This window comes from Lissotriton vulgaris, unplaced genomic scaffold, assembly GCF_964263255.1.
Source record: "Lissotriton vulgaris unplaced genomic scaffold, aLisVul1.2 SCAFFOLD_2815, whole genome shotgun sequence".
Taxonomy (NCBI): domain Eukaryota; kingdom Metazoa; phylum Chordata; class Amphibia; order Caudata; family Salamandridae; genus Lissotriton; species Lissotriton vulgaris.
Window position 1 is genome coordinate 77049 of NW_028245048.1, and position 16292 is coordinate 93340.

Consider the following 16292-nt stretch of genomic DNA (forward strand, 5'->3'; position numbering starts at 1 on the left):
TGGCCAGTAGAGGGGGCAAGAATATTATTGCGATAAGAGTGGATAAGAAGATTAGAAGGAGGGATTCTGGTGTGTAGAAATCCTGATAAAATGACATAAATTCATTAAGAATGTCCTGATGTTTATAAGTAAATAGAGTCATCTAAAGTACGATCTTTCCAAGATTTAAGGAAATTAGCCAAAAGTTTGCCGGATTTATTACGTCAGCCATAATATCAAGCACTACTTTGGAGAAGTATGGATGAGGCATTATCCTTGGAAATTTTATTAAAGTTCAGTTTGGCGCGAATGAGATCTTGTATACTAGATTCTGACGAGGAGGTGTAAAATTTGTGTTCAAGGTCTTTAATATTTGCTAGTGCATCTTTGTGTTTTTGAAGAAAATATTTCTTTTTTTTAGACAATGTTTATGATAAAACCCCTTGCAGTAGCTTCAAAAGAATACCATATTATATCTGGAGGAGTAATATGGACATGCTCAGTTCAAAACATTCTTCAGAGAAGGAGGTAAAAGAAGATGAGAAAAGAGGATCTAACAATAGGGAATTATTAAAACGCCAACAGGAGGAATTAGGATTAGGAGGGAGCAAAGCAAACTCAGTCACAATCGGAGCATGATCAGAAATGACAATAGGGTCAATAGAAGAAGAGATAAGAGATTGAGATAAAGATTGAGAGAGAAAGATATAGTCTAGATGAGATAAAGAATTGTGGGGATGAGAAAAAAATCAGAAGTCAATAGCATCAGGGTGAGAAAGTTTTCAAGCATCTATAAGATGTATTTAGGAAATAGAATCAAGAAATTGTTTATGAGATTTATGATGAATGAAGCGTACCTGGGACTGGCGGTCAATAAAAGGATCAACAACTTGATTGCAATCACCCCGTAGAGAAGAGATCATCTCTAAACTGAAAACATTTTTGTGCAACCATAGGCTAAAAGGAGTAAACTGGTTGAGTAGGGCCATAAACATTAAAAACAGTCAAAGATATATTATTAATAAGCAATTTAGCTAACAAGCATCTCCCCTCTGTATCTGTCTCCTGCAATACAATCTTACATTTCAATTTTTTGTGACATACAATTATAATACCATTTTTTTTAGATGAGGTGGGAGAAACTAAAACTGAACCAACCCAACCTTTTTCCAATTTTACGCCTCCAGTTCTGTAAGATGAGGTTCTTGTGAAAAAAACAGTTCAGGGTTATAGGAGGCAAGCTGTGATAATATTCTCTGTCTTTTGATTGGATTAATAAAACCTTTCACATTCCAAGAAATTACTCTGAATATAGAATGTTAACAATATATAAAGAACAATGAGTTCAACATTAAAAGATTTAAGTAAGAGAAACAAAAGGAAAGGGAGAGGAAGATGAAAGACCTGCAATGGTGTTGAGGAATGAGGAAGAACTACAGAGAAGAGAGATGCCAAAAAATCCTTTGAAAGAAAAAGTATATAAGCGGAAAAAGAGCATTTACACCAGGAGAAAGTGGAGAAAGAAGCGAATAAAGAGGAAAGAAGAAGCGGGAAGGAAGAATAAGAGTAAAAAGCAGCAACCCAATAGAGGGCAACACACCACACCAGGACGTCATTGAGACATAGATAAAGGCGGAAACATGAAGTAGGGGCACAATGGGTTCCAAAATGATCTGTAATAGGAAATAAAGAGTTATGTTAACAAGAAATGCATTGGATCAAAATAACAATAAACATTAAATGCATTAACAACTGTATGAGCACAACAAAAGAGACATTAAATTCAAGTGTCAAAAGGAGGACTAGCAATCTCCATCAAAGCAGTAGAATGCGACTGAATACATTTTCTCAGATCCGCCAGCTCCTCAAAAGAAGAAGGTAACCTTAAACAGGCACAGATGGAATAATCCATACCGCGCACTCAAGGAACGAAGAGCAGGACGAAGGTCAAGAAATTCTTTTCATATCTTGGCGGTGGCCTTTGAAACTTCCTGAGAGAAAAATACGTTTGTGCCATGCCAAGTCAGCTGTTTTTTGGATTTAGCTGCACTCAGCACTTGTAGGAGGTCCATAAACTGTAGAAATAAAATAATTATTCCACGAGGTTTAGATGGAGCAGCTGAGGAGAATAAATGTGGACCCAGTCTATGTGCTCATTGAATATTTAGTTTGGTCAAAGTGGGGAGGCTCAAGAACTGTGGAAGAAATGAAGTAAGGTACGAACAGGGTCATCCCCTTCAAGGCCTTCAGGAAGCCCATAAATGCGCAAGTTATTGCGACGATTTCTATTTTCAAGGTCCTCAGTAGATCTTCTCAGTTGTAGAGACCCTTTCTCCAAAGAGGAAATTCTGGAAGTTGAATCTTGTACATCTTTAAAATGCTGTTCCACCAAAGTAAGGCGGGAATGCATAGATGACCATTTATTATCCAAGGTCTGTAGACGAGAGTTAGTTTCTTTGATGAAAGGTCGAAGGGCACGGATCTCCACCAAAACAATCTCCAAAGAAACTAGAGACACAGATTAATGAGGGGAGGGAGGTTCATGTTTGATTCTCTTAACGGTAGTTGAAGGTTGTGGTGCCTTAGAGGCCATGGTCGATAGAGCAGTGTCTTCAGAACAAGCCTTTTGCGCCACAACCTCAGAGGGGTGTGAGGAATTAGTTGGAGCTGTAGAATGGGTATAGCACACTGCTGGGTCGTTGGACTTCTGTCTCTTAGTGCAATGGAATAAGTATTTGCTCCTACCCATAGACGTTACATTCAAAAACCAGGAAAAGGCTTATTTGAAAAAGGCACCCAAAAGGAAAGAGGTAAAATTACCTCACAAAAGTTCAGCAATTTCCGTTAAATAAATAGACCTCCCAATGGGTAAAAGTTACTTAATCAATGAAAAGGCTAAAAAGGCAAAGAAAACGTTGAAAATGAGCCTTGCACCGTACCACATGAAGACATTTGAGAAGTAATGAAGAATAAAAAACAAAATGGCGTCCACAAAGCAGCTAAGGCGTCACCTGCATATTTATGTGGAAGTCCCTGGAGAAGAAAGGCGAAAAAGATAACCTCCTGCAGATCAGGCGTTCACTTTAAGAATATGCCCACATGATGTCAGGAGAGGGGCTGGAGTCGCCGAGAAGCAACCACGGTGTCCGGAGCGGTGCGGAGCTCCGTAATTATGTGGTCATCTTGGGTCATGGTGCGCCCACTCCTTCTGGTTTGGTGTTTTTTGAGTAGCAGAAGGATACAAACTCTTTCAAGGAAAGAGAGAGTACAGAGATATAGTTCTCTGAGGCTGAGGAAGAAGGATGTTAATTGTGTGCCTCAGTCAATGTAGGTGTAGGTGAACAGAGGTAAAAAAATGTGGAAGTAGAGTGATTTAGCATTAATGATTGTTTCTGGTAGTATTTTTCATTACTTATTTGTATGCATGAACATTTTCTTTGGTCTTATTCTTGCACCATTTACAAATAAGTGAGTGTATCAGTATTTCGGAGTGTGAGAAAGTGCCGTCTTTCTTGCATTGGTATGCCCCCACTTTTTGCTGAACTGCTGATGTGCTTTGACTGAGTGTGCCCTGGGCTCCTGCCAACCAGGTGCCCAGGGCCTGTGTTCCTTCCCTAAAGCTGTGTTGAAACCAAACCCCAATTGGCATCTCTGGCCACCTGTGAGCCCCTAGTAAATGGTACACTAGGTACCCAGGGCATGGTTACCAGAGAAGACCCCTAAGGGCTGCAGCACTTATTGTGCCACCCTTAGGGGCCCTGTACCCTGACACCCACACACTGCCTTTGCAGGCTGAGTGTCTAAGTGCAGAACTAACAGAGAGTCGACATGGCACACATCCCTGTGTTCCATGCCCACAAAACCCACTGCCCTGGCAAACCTCAGTCACCCCTCTAGCTGGGCGCCCTATGCCAGTGGTGTGGGCACAGGTGCATGAGGCCTGTGCCCCTACAGTACCCAGGGCCAATCCTGGGCACTATAAGTGCAGTGATGCCATTAAGAGCATATAGTACTGGGAGGTCATCATTACGAACTCCACAGCACCATAATGGCTACACTGAAGACTGACAAGTTTTATATCAAACTTCTCAGCACATTAAACCCGCACTGATGCCAGTATGGGATTTAATGTAAAATGCACCAGAGGGCATCTTAGAGATGCCCCCTGAAAACCTAACCTAAATCCACGTCTGGACTGAGAGGCTGCCTAGGCTGCCACACAGCAGACATGTTGCTGAACCCCTGGGTGGAGAGCCCCCCCGCTCTCCTGGGCCTGCAACAATGCACATCCTGGGCGAGGTGCTAGGTCTCCTCCCTTAGGATGGGCAGGGGGAAGCTTCAAAGGTCTGCCGCCTTTGTGAGCTTTTCCAGGCCACTTTGCTGTACTCAGCAACTGGCCCCCACCAGTTCTGACCCCTACTCTGGCGGGAAACCCTACGTCACGAAGGGGGGTGTGCCAGCCTGTGCCAACTCCACCGCTCAGGTGGGAGAGGGGAGGTGAAGAACAACCCCGGGCTCCGGCCATCTGGAACCCTGCCCAATCACAGCTAGGCTCCTGCCCCCCTCCCACAAGAGAGGGGCAGACTAGGGGGTATACCTACCCCAGGCCAGGGACCTATAGGTCCCTTCCCTTGCCCTACCTGTAACGCTCCTACATTCAGTATTTATGGGCACTCTGAACCTTCCTTCCTCAGATCCCGATAAAAAAACAAGAAGGAAGATCAAGAAGAAGAAGACCCGCCGTGCAGCTGCTAAAAACATAACGACACCAACTGACTTGGCCCCAGCCCTACCTGTCTGTCGACCCTGGAACTTGCTCCTGCTGAATCCTGGTGACTCCTGTGGACAGCAACCTTGGAACACCCGGAGGACCTGCCTGCCTTGACCCTTTAACAGATTGGGATTCCCCGAGCAGGGCTCTGCTCCAACAGCAAGACCCCTGGTGCCAGCCAGGCACCACAAATCCAGCCCACTCTGCACCCTCCAAGCCCGGCCTGTGCCCGATGGATCCAAGACCACGAGGACGTCCCCCGGCAACTGGGACCCAAATTCCAGTGCCCAAAGACCCTCCTCAATGACCCCGAAGATGCCTGCAGCCTCAGAACCAGGGACCCCACCGACCGCGACCAGCCGAGGGTAAGATTTCCCGACACCCAAAGACACCCCAGTCCCCGGCGCCCCACAGCCCCCTGTGCTCTCCTTTGGGGTACCTACCTCTTCTCCAAAATCCCGACATACCTCTCGAAGTGGTGGTCGCACCTGAACAATCTCCGTCCCCGAGTCTGCAGCCTTTGTTCCCTTTAACATTCCCATTAAATAACATTGAGAGTCCAAAGGCTCAAAAGCACCCTGCACGCAGCCGCCCGAGTGCCGCTGGAAGTGCGACTACTACCCTACTCTACTTCCCCACTTGCCCTGAGTAAGTGACCAGGAGCTCAGCTCCCACAGCCGTGTGGCCTGCTTGCTTGCAGCCACCAACCGAAGGCCCCCTATCCTCTTTTGGATTGCATTGGGCCTACTCTCTCTGCACCCGGCTACCCCTGTGCCGCTGAGGGTGCAACTACCGCACCTTTCCGACCCCGGGAGACCCCTGAGTCTATGCCCAGAACCTTAACTTTACCAGTCGGGTACTCACCTGGAAACCGATAAATCATTTTCCTTCCTTAGGATAACATTGACTGGTTTGACTCGAAAAATCTTCCAAGTGTGAAGTTTCGAAACTCTAAAATATTCATCTAAAATTAGCCGAGTAACGAATTTCGAATTACTCACCTGGAATCTGGAGAGGAGTCAGTACTGTACCTTTCAGCCCAGTACTGAACTGCAAAAGTAATTATCACTGTACTTACCCATAACCTGAATTTTCTTCCATAGGAAACCATTGACTGTTTTTCTGTGAAATTTCTTCTGTGTCTACTTTTGCAAATCACAAATATTCCTTAGAAATCGTACCAACTACTAAAACGTAATTACTTACCTGTCTTAGGTAGAGACCCCAGTAATGAACCTAGGAGTCCAGTCCTGGACTACAAAAATAACGAGAACCTACTTTACCTGTGACTTGAGTTTTCTGCCATAGGATAACATTGCTAGTTTTTCACTGAAAAGTTTCTGTCAACTTTTGAAATACCTTTATATTCTTTAAAAATCACTGCATTAACCAAGACGTTCTTACCAAACTGTTTTCAGCTTAGACCCCAGGACTGAATCTAGCATCCAGTCCTGGAGTTACAAAAATAATCTATAAAGTAATCAGCTGCATTTATGTAGAAAACCCATTGAGCTCAATTTTGAATTGTGTTTAGAATTGTGTTTAGAATTATGTTGCCTATTGCAACCACTGTACCTATTGTGCTTACAAAGTCTATTGCCTTTCTGCAAAATACCTACCTGAGGTCACTCATATTGAGAAAAGTATATTTTGATACCTGTTGGTTCTAAAAATAAAATACCTATATCTTTTGATATAAAAACCATCGGCATGGAGTTCAGTTCTTTAGTGTGCGAAACCTTTTGCCGACTGAGTGCGGACAACAAATGCTTTACACTGTCCTCTGGTACTGCCTTACTGCTCGACCAAGCTACCACTTTAATGAGTAAGGTCAGACCTGACTTTAACCTCTGTTATACCTCTGGGGATTATGGACTCTATACACACTGTACCTTACTTTGGTCCAGTATATATAGAGCCACTTTCTCACACGGAGGAATAAATGTATAACATAATCCTTGGTTGCGGACCAAAGGCTTATGGGGCCAATGTGTGTATAGGACAGTAAGTGTTGAAAGCATGTTGTTCGGTCTGCTTGAAGTTTGCAAATGATGTATGCTGTTGTTAGGTTGTGAAGTGGTTGGGATTTGGCCTATGATGCTACAAGGGAGCCGTAAGAGGATGAGGAAGTTGGAATGGAGCAGGGGATTGAAGGGGACTGACATGTTAACAATGGCATAATCAGAAGGAGAGGAATCAATAGTGGTTAAGGTGGCCACCTCACTTCAGGGTATTGCAGACACTACCTCTAGGCCTGAACCTTTCACCAACAAATCATTGATTTTATGTGGGGGTTTTGAAGTATTAAGTAGTTTGTGGTTGGAGAGAAGCTGCATAAAGAGAGTTAGAGGGCCGAGATCATAGCCTGAAGCGGGGTGGTTATTATTGTTAATGGTATTCAAAGATTGTTGATCTTCTGTCCGAAATTAAGATGACCCCCAGATTGGACTGTCCAGATACTCCGACCAAAACGACCCCAACAGTCACCCAGCCCCTTACCTCAATACCCTTACTCACTAAGGAAACTATTAGAACAGTGATGGGCCGAGTTAAATCAGGTTCACCGGCGGACCCGTGTCCCCCAAGGGTCTTAAAACAAGCATGGTTAGGGCTAGAGGACGACATACTATCACTCCTGAATAGCTCGCTCATAACTGGACAGGTTCCATCCAACTTCAAGGAGGCTCGCCTGATTCCCCTCCTGAAAAAGGCAGGGGCTGATACAAAGATCCTGAAAAATTACAGGCCCATTTCACAGCTACCGTTCCTAGCAAAAATCCTGGAACAACACGTATTGCCCACTCTCTCTCAACATCTAGAAAATAACTCTCTACTAGAGCCCAACCAGGCTGGTTTCAGGGCCCACCATAGCACGGAATTGGTCATGCTTTCCGTGCTGGACGACCTGAGACTTAAAGCGGACAGGAAAAACCCATGTGCCCTGGTGCTGCTAGACCTCTCCGCGGCATTCGATACGGTCAAGCATGACCTATTGTTGTCGGGGATGTGGGACCTCGGTATTCAGGGCACCGCCCATGCCTGGCTGACATCCTTCCTGGAGTCACGGGCCCAGAGAGTGCAATTGGCTAACCTGGTGGTTCCATGATGAAATATCGATTACAAAAACATCGTCAAAAAAAAATATCGTCACGAAAATATCGTTTACAAAAATATCGTCATCATATACTTAAACAAGGTTTCACACAAATATCGTTTTTTTAATATCGACTACCCTAATATCGTTAACACTTACATCGACTACATAAATATCGACTACTACATTATCGACATTCTTTTAAATAACATTACCTTCTACATTAATATCGACTACACTAACATCGACTACTTCTCTACTTATACAAATATACAAAAAATATCGTCTTATTATTAACAACACAATAAACACAATTCTTTCATATTATTCACATTTTTATAATTATTTACTTGATAAAAATACTTTTCGCACATATATGTATTTAGTATTCCTATTATTTATTTATATATAAATATACAATATTGTTTACTAATAAATACATTTACTGACACTATCATACACTCCAATTGCATAATTTTAAAAAACATTTCACTATTTTCTACATTTTAAAATGTGCATTATAAATAAATAAATAACATATAATACATTTTACTATTTAAATTAGCAAACAATTATTGATGCAACCAACTCTTCCCAAAATAACGGTTTTTAAATTCAAAATAATGTTCTCAACCAATGAATTTAAATTTTATCTAATTGAACCAATCAAAAACTACCATTAATTAACTCACTACTATAAAAACAATTACACACTTAACGTAATTTACCTTTTTTGGCCCAAACTTGGAGAAAAATGGTTACCTTGCTGAAGAGAAGAGAATAAAAACCTACGACAACAACTACAAAACTTCATACTACAATTCAAGTAAGTGAAGTCCCATATCATTTATCATTGTAACCTACTGAAAACTACCTAAACTCCCTAATTTAAAACATGTTCTTCTTTTGTGTTAAAACACAAATACAAAAACTTACCGACAACCACCAGAAAATGTTAATTAAATACAATTATGAACTGCCTTATCCATGTCTACTTAGATAGCTGTAAAAAAAATTTAAATTAGCAAAGTATACGTGCAATATACTTCAAATGTTAAAAATTACTATTATCCTAATACAATAAATAACACAAATAATCTTTTTTCAACAGATTATACAAACTTCATCTACCAATCTACAACTACACTACCAACATCTTCTACTACATCAAGTAAGTATAGTCACTGTATGTGTTAAAAAGCAGAAAGTTAAAACAAACAACTATAACACTAAAAAAAAATTTTTTATTCTTTACCACTACTACAGAACATTAAAAAGAGAAACTCAAGAAAGAAAAATAAGAAATAAAGAATTAGCAGTAAAGCAACATTGTAAGGATGTGTTCACACTTTTTCCTGCTCTTATACACATCTCTATAAATGTTTTTCAATTTTTTTTAAATATACATATATATGTTTCCACAGATCTACCTTAGACATGGCAACTGGAGCTACTTTCATTACTTCTCAAAAAGGGAAAATAATGCTGAGCTACATGGGTTACACCTACACCCAAGAAAGAATCAAAGGGAATAAGACTCATTGGAAATGTAGTAAATATTACTCAAGTGCATGCTATGGTAGAGCAACTACTGTTGATAACAATGCTACAAATGTACGTGAGCATAACCACCCGCCAAATGTAACAGAAGTGGAAGTTAGAGAAGCACTAGAGACATTGAGAGATGCTAGTACAGGCTCACAAGAAACAAGCACTAGTATTTTGAAAAATGTTTTTAGCAAAGTGCCAGAACATGTAACAGGACAGTTACCTTTAATCCCAAGCTTTAAAAGATTAATTGCTAAAACAAAACATGCTTCTGATCCAACTCCACCAACCCCAGAAAGTTTTCAAGACATAAAAATGTATCCTGAATATACAATAACACACAATGAAGATAAATTCTTAATGTATGATAACCACAGTCATGACAAAAGAATTTTACTTTTTGCTACAAATAGCAATTTGCAAAAACTTAAATCATGTGAAACATGGATGATGGACGGGACTTTTAAAGTATGTCCCAAACATTTCTATCAACTTTACACCATCCATGGTGAATACCAAGAAACAAATATCCCTCTAATTTATACTCTGCTGCCAAATAAAACAAATGCTACCTACGTTGAAATTTTAACAACTATCAAAGAATTTACTGATAATTACTATCCACAAAGGATAATAATTGACTTTGAAATGGCCATGATTCAAGCTATCCTCAAAATATATCCCCACACCTCAATACAAGGTTGTTATTATCACTACAACCAAAGTATATGGAAGCATTTACAAAAATCTACTTTAAGCATTGAATATTCAACAAACAGTAACTTTGCTTATCAAATTAAAAAGTTGATAGCATTGGCATATGTGCCAACAACAGAAGTAGCTAACTACTACAATTTACTAATTGACAGCCCTTTCTACCGCACCAATGAGAAAAAACTAACTCCCTTCTTAGACTATTTTGAAGATACCTGGGTGGGAAGATTACATCTTTCAGGCCACCGCAGACAACCTAAATTTCAAATTCCATGGTGAAATGTGTATGCTAGTACAATAGCACAGAAAGCAAAAACTAACAACGCAGTTGAAGGATGGCATAATGCCTTTCAAGCCACTTTAGGAAGAACAGAACCAACACTTCATAAGCTAATCCAAAGCATAAAAAAAGAACAAAGCTACCAGGAACTCAGAATAGAGCAATCTCTTTCTAAAATCGGCCCTAAACTAAGTAAACAAACATTAAATATGTACGAATACCTATAGCAAAAAACAAGAATGTACCCAAGTATTGAAGGTCTAGAATACTTAGACCTAATAGCAAAATCCATCCTTTAACAAGCAAGACCTAAAAACGTAGCAAATCATAACAAAACATACGATTTTTTTCAATGTAGTTATATTATGTCATGTAAATTTTTTTTTATATATTATTGCAAGACATAACAAAACGACATTAAACAAAATTGTACACTATAACACAATCCAACCCAAAATTAAGTATAATTTTTACTTACGGTTCTGCTGCTGTAGAATATGTTCCATGGTGATTATTTCCACAGGAACAAAACCAAAAGCAATCCATATAGTGTTTAAAAATCCCAACAAAATGCAAACAATCCAACTGTTTTATAAGAGTCCCACGTCGCAATCCTCTGGAGAATGGAACCATTAAAAACACGAAAAATAATAACGAGAAAAAAGCTAAAAAATCCCGAAAAGTCAGGAAATGTAATAAAACATTTACCTGTTTAAAAAAAAATAACGAAATAAAATCCATTGGCTCACCAAACCGAACACCTGTAAATAAATACAAACAAAACCCACCCACAAAACATACGAAATACAGAAAGCCTACACATAGCATATAAAACATATGAAAACACCTTAAGTCATCCATTAATACAGTACTAAACCTTAGTTGCATTTGAAATACCTAACAAAGTACGATATCCATAACGACCTGAAATAACACGTAATTATCACATAAACTGTAAAGTACTACACATATCGACACGTACACACTACAACTACCTCTCAAATACCTTGCAATGTAGTTAAAATTAATGTAAAATAAACTTACCTTCACCAACACGAAGCAGCTCCCAACCGCGAGGTTCCGTTTTCTGAAATGACCCAAACAACGATGTCGATAGACTAAAAAGTGAAGTCCCAAAAACAAAATGGCAGCATATTAAAAAGTAAAATAGGACTAAATACCCATTTTTCCCAAATAAAATTGTAATACATTGCATATTTTTTTCCATGTTTACTAATAATTTTCTTATTATTGTGAAAAAACATATGAATAATGTAAAATATACAATAATATTTTTAATATAATTATGTATTAATTATTTATTGTATATTAAAATATGTTTTTGATTGTTAAATATTTTTCTCTGATGTACAGACACAAGCACTATTTTATGTACATATTTTTGAAAACTTGAATATCATGTAAATTAATTAACATATTAAATTTTAATAAATAATATTAAAATTTAATATACTAATTAATGTATGAAAAAAATGTATATATGTTAAAAAATGCTATTTATTTTGTAATCAAATAATTTGTTAAATATGTAATCAAATTAAAAAAGTTACCATTACCAAATGAAAGTATGAATAAAAAATTATTGTACAAAACCAAATAACTACTTTATTTAATAAATGTTGAAACTTGTCATATGTATGTAAAAATAATCAAAATGTTTTTTAAATTTTAATTTTTAAAATAATATTACAACATGACATATATTCTTATTATTATAACTTGTAAATATATATATTTTTTAAATATAATGGACAGTAAACCATAATAATTTACTATTCTAACTCCAAATATAACATTACTCAGGGAAAGTGCTGGATAGTAAACATGATTAATTTACTATTCTAACTCCAATCTAACATAGAGTCAGGGAAAGTGCTGGATAGTAAACCATAATAATTTACTATTCAAACTCCAAACATAACATAACTCAGGGAAAGTGCTGGATAGTAAATCATAATAATTTACTATTCTAACTCCAAACATAACATAACTCAGGGAAAGTGCTGGATAGTAAATCATAATAAATTACTATTCTAACTCCAATCCAACATAACTCAGGGAAAGTGCTGGATAGTAAACCATAATAATTTATTATTCTAACTCCAAACATAACATAACTCAGGGAAAGTGCTGGATAGTAAAGCATAATAAATTACTATTCTAACTCCAACCCAACATAACTCAGAGAAAATGCTGGATAGTAAATCATAATAATTTACTATTCTAACTCCTAACATAACATAACTCAGGGAAAGTGCTGGATAGTAAAGCATAATAAATTACTATTCTAACTCCACTCCAACATAACTCAAGGAAAGTGCTGGATAGTAAAACATAATAATTTACTATTCTAACTCCAATCCAACATAAGTCAGAGAAAATGCTGGATAGTAAAGCATAATCAATTACTATTCTAACTCCAATCCAACATAAGTCAAGGAAAGTGCTGGATAGTAAAGCATAATAAATTACTATTCTAACTCCAATCCAACATAACTCAGGGAAAGTGCTGGATAGTAAAGCATAATCAATTACTATTCTAACTCCAATCCAACATAACTCAGGGAAAGTGCTGGATAGTAAATCATAATCATTTACTATTCTAACTCCAAACATAACATAACTCAGGGAAAGTGCTGGATAGTAAAGCATAATAAATTACTATTCTAACTCCAATCCAACATAACTCAGGGAAAGTGCTGGATAGTTAAGCATAATCAATTACTATTCTAACTCCAATCCAAATTATTACCATATATTAAAACAAAAAAACATCAATAAATACTACAAATATAAATTATTTAATTAATAATTGAGAAATTTCGCTTTTTTATTTATTTTCCCAATTTTCAATTTTTAAATTTTTAAATTTCGCATTTTAATTTTAATTATTTACTTTTCAACAATGCAATAAATTATTCACATCATTTATTTGAATATTATTACATATTATCTGAAATTGTAATTTACAAAAACTAAAATTTCGTTTTCTAAATTAATTTTATTTACAAATAATTTTTCTATTCTTATCACTTATTATAATATACTACCCAACCTTATCCCCTGTAGCAACAACAACACACTACAATTTATTTAACATTTTTAAATTTATATTAAAATGTAAAATTTCGTTTTATAAATTTAAATTTCGAATTTCAATTTAAAATTTTTAATATAATTCAATATTGTTACTATTCTATACAAATTATTTACACAACTTTTTTAAATTACTACCCACCCTTATCCCCTATAATACCAATAACCTGCTCCTAGAATTTTTACAATTATTTTTTTTTTTAAACTTTTTTTACACAAATATTAATACTAGTAGACTTTTTCTAATATTTTTTAAAACATTATACATACTTTAATACACTTATATAACACATTCTATTATTTTGTCGATATTGTTTACAACGATATTTTACTAAACGATATTCTGTTCAACGATATTTTATTTTGACGATATTTTTGTCATTCTTAAAAAACGATATTTACTACAACGATATTTTAAACTACAATATTTTTACTAGTCGATATTCTTACCTCGATATTTATGCTAGTCAATATTATCCCGTCGATATTCATGCTTTATACCAACCTGGTTTCGGAGGCAGTAGGTATCACATGCGGAGTCCCTCAGGGCTCGGCATTATCACCTTTATTGTTCAATGCCTACCTGCAACCTCTCATCTCAACATTAAATCAGATGGACTGCAGTATATACAACTATGCTGACGATACGCAGATTATTATTCAAATTGACAACTGTCCAATGGCATACCAGAGAATGCAGAACATTCTAAAATTCACTGTGAACTGGATGACGACCAACTCATTAAAAATAAATCCCAATAAGACCGAGGTGTTGGCGATCACAACGACATCTAGCCCCTGGAACGACCTCCTCTGGCCTACCGAATTAGGGCCATCCCCAATACCAGCTGAAGCAGTAAAAAGCTTGGGCCTGATTATCGATGCAAACCTCACCATGTCTGCCCAAGTCTCAGCCGTAGTGGGTACTTGTGTGGGGCTAATGAGGCAATTTCGCAAACTATCCCCTATCCTGACGGTAGACACGCTTAGAAGAGCAGTATCAGCACGGATCCTGGCACGCCTGGATTACGGCAACGTTCTGTATGACAATATCCCTCAAAAATTGTCGAGCAGACTGCAGATAGTCATGAACGACGCAGCCAGACTGATCTTCAACAAACCTAGAAGGACTCAGGCTACTCCCCTCCTCCATAAACTCCATTGGCTGCCGGTGAAACAACGGGCCAAATTCAAGGGCCTATGCATTACGCATAAAGTACTGTACGGACAAGCCCCAAAATATATCAAGAAACGTTTAGTTCCATACGCCCCAAGCAGGAATTTACGATCAGCAGACGCTGCCCAACTGATTTGTCCGCATTTTAAGCTATCCTCCTTTGGAGGGCGCACGTTTTCCCATACAATTCCCAGTGCATGGAACAAACTGCCAGAGAGCCTGCGCAAAGAAACAAACCTTTCATCTTTCAGAAAAAAGCTAAAAACTGTGCTGTTTCAGGAGGCCTGGGGAAATGCCTAACTCTCTCCCCTCTAGTATGGTGCTCACTCTCTGCAAAGCGCTTAGAGACCCCTGGGTGATAAGGCGCTATAGAAATCTAATATACAATACAATACAATACAAAGGCGGATAGTGGATTAAAAAGTGCCTGGACAGAGGCACCCAGGATTGATTAGCGGCAGAGAATGCCAGCTTTCCGTGAGGTGTGTGAGAAGATGGCATTGGAAAGAAGATTGGCAGGACTGACAGTGTCTTTGGGTTCAATCTAGATTTCAATGTAGCCTTAGAAGTGGAGGGGGAGGTGCCAAAGTGCTCAGTGATGTTGAAAGTCTTTTTGCAGAAATACCAGACATTCTAAAAAGAACAGGGATTGACAAAGCCAGTAGGTCTCGTTTATTTGAGAGTTATTGGCTTTGTGAATGTCTTTTAGCCATATTGCACAGCAGTGTGATTGCTGTTCAGCATGGCTAAAAGTTAATGGTGAGACGAAGAGTAGAGTTGCATAGAGGAGACTGAAGTAGAGTGACACAGAGAGGGGAGGTGTTGGCTAAAGTAGGGTGACTATGAATAGAGTATTGCAAATCAGCATAGACTGCAGTTGCATAGATTGGAGTGGCATAGACTAGAGTGGCATAGAGTGCAGTGGAGTAGAGTGATGTAGATTGCCGTAGAGTGTCATAAAGTAGAGTGGAGTGGCGCAGAGTAGCATTGTGTGGAGTGGAGTTGAGTGGCTCAGAGTAGAGTGGCATGGAGTGACATAGAGTGGCGTCGCATTGACTGAAGTTGAGTATTGTAGAGTACATTGGTTTTGAGTGGTGTAGAGTAGCATTGTGTGGAGTGGAGTGGCATAGAGTAGAGGACTTAGAGTAGAATGTATGGCAGCAGAGTGGAATGGCATACAGTAGAGTGACATAGAGTGGGGTGGAGTGGAGTGGCATAGTGTGGCATAGAGTGGAGTGGCATAGAGTGGTGTAGAGTAGAGTGTCGTAGAGTAGAGTGGCATAGAGTAGGTTGGAGTATATTGAAGTGGTGTGGAGTGGTGTAGAGTAGAGGAGCATAGTATGCCATAGAGTGTCATTGTCCGGATTGGAATGACATAGAGTGGAGTGCCATAGAGTGGCTCAGAGTGGAGTGATGTAGAGTGGCTTGGAGTGGAACAGAGTGGCATAGGGTGGAGTAGCATAGAGTGGCGTAGAGTAGTACAGTTGTGGTTTAAAGTAACTAAAGTGTCAGTAGAGATTGCAAATAAGGAGTAAGCAGCACAAACAAGATGCAGTTTGCCTGTGTTGAAAGTAGAAAAGCACACTGAGCTTCTCTAGAAATAATACTAAAA